The 2,101-nt window shown below is 32.2% G+C and overlaps 1 pseudogene; it reads right to left on the bottom strand.

Moving 5' to 3' along the window:
* Positions 1–1,662: 1,662 nt before the first annotated feature.
* LOC115892919 lies at positions 1,663–1,886 on the bottom strand (annotated as a pseudogene).
* Positions 1,887–2,101: the final 215 nt, after the last annotated feature.

The following is a 2,101-nucleotide window of genomic DNA, read 5'->3' as shown; positions in this document are numbered from 1 at the left end:
CCTCACAGCTGGTGACCCTCTTTCAGGCCTTCTGTACACTATGGAGAGATTTTCTCTTTAGCTTACTAAACCTTTGCTCCAACGTTACCCTTGGTGGACATGTTCCTTATTCTCAAATAACTCTGGGTAATACCTCAGAACATAGGGCTGTTTCAATACTGTTCTATAATTAAAAAAGAAAATAAACAATTATATGTGTCTAGTATATTTTCATGTATTCAACTTGTCTCTAAATGCCTGAATCAGTATATAATGCTGCTATTTTCAATTGTTTTATGTACTTTGGTTATATCTACATAATTACATCATAAAATTATTGGTGGAAATACATCTTATGCTTTTTTGTACTCCACAATAACAGGTAATACATGTGTAGGTGCTGAATAAATACCAATTATTATTTAAGTTACTACAGAAAAGTACTAATTATATATGTTATTTAAATATTTAATTTATATCTAACCCTTTCAAATTGCCACATAATGTTCCATATATATACTACTTGAATGTCTTTATCTGTTTTTACACAATGATTAACACAGTTGTAAAAATTAAAAATGTAACTGGTTAGGTTTTTAAATTGATAATACTTCAGTGAAATTAATATACCATTTATTTTAAGTATTTTAAGTATTTGTATATATTATTGCTTTTTTTTGTTATTTTAAGTATATATATTTAAAAACATTTGTGAGAATACCCTGCAAGTCTCCATTAATATTGGAATCTACAAACTGTCTAACCTTTAACCACTCATGCCAAAATCAACCAGGTATGATGTAAAATATTGTTCCGATCTATTAACTGACCGAAACAACAAACAGATCAACCTGTTTCTTCACCCTTTTTCCAGCATTTTTACTTTCTTCTTGTGAGATCATGGCATTGTAATTCTTAACTTTGTATTCAAGTGGAAAATTTTTGCTACGAAAAAAGTGTCACAACCTATGCATAAGCGTGATAGAAAGTTACGATTTTGTACAGTATAAAAGCATGAAAGGCATTTTTTCATCAGTTTAGATTTTACTTCTCTCATCTGATTTCATTTCAGTACACATAGGTAGTAAAGTGGAAAAAAATTAGTGAACCAAATAAACCTAATTCACAATTACTTTGTACATTTTTTCTCAGTAGTATTTATCGCATGTCCTCAGCTATATAATTTTGTCTTTCATAGGCACTGTGTATCCCTACTCTAGAATTTCAACCAGAGCAATCCTTTATAACAAAATCATTTGTTCACTGGCACTCTTTCTTAGGAGCCTGCTATTTCTTTATTTTGTCATCATTGGCTATTAAGTTGTGTTGTTGGCTCCCCAAAAATGCTTGCCATAAGTAATAAACATTTGGTAAGTTTTATAATTATGTCAAGGATGGGCAATGTAAGTTTTCTTAGAAGGGCAGTTCTGGCCTGGACTAGCTAAAATATTACACAGAGAACTTTATATAATTCTTTCTCATCAGGAAATAGGAATACTATTCGTAAGTGTTAGCAACATTTGTTATATTAATTATTCATTTTTATTTCTTCCAAAAGAAATAAGCATATGACATATAGCTATAAAGTATTTTGCTTAAATAAGTAATAATTGTATAGCTTTTTTTTTAATCCAATATGTATTTATTGAGATGGTTTCCCACTTGTCTTGCTTCAGAGTGCTTTTAGTGCTGCTTCCTCCTAAAGGAACATCCTTCTGTAAGCCTTACTTTTCCTCCTGTAGCCTGGCAGAGGACACTGGGGCAGCCAACACACAAAACTACCATTTGTGCATGGCTAAAGACTGTGGTGATTTTATAGCATCCTGGGCATTTCACATCCATGAAGTAGGAATTGGGGCTCTTTTCCTCTTCTGGGGGGGATGAAGGAGATCCTTTGCGAGAGGCATGTTCTCGTGTGGGTAGGTCATCACCGCCAGAAAGGATTGTATAACTTTAAAGAGCTTGTTTTAAATTTTACACAGGCTGGGATAAAAAAGTAGATATTTTCCAGCATGACTGAAACAATGGTTTTCACAATATGATGTTAGGAACATGAAAGTGTTCATCATAAAAAAAAAAACTATATCCCAGGCCAAGATTCACATTGGTAATAGTGTTGTTT

The sequence above is a fragment of the Rhinopithecus roxellana genome, chromosome 13 (assembly GCF_007565055.1).
Source record: "Rhinopithecus roxellana isolate Shanxi Qingling chromosome 13, ASM756505v1, whole genome shotgun sequence".
Taxonomy (NCBI): domain Eukaryota; kingdom Metazoa; phylum Chordata; class Mammalia; order Primates; family Cercopithecidae; genus Rhinopithecus; species Rhinopithecus roxellana.
Note: the sequence above shows the minus strand (reverse complement) of the source record. Positions and strands in the feature narration are given on the sequence as shown.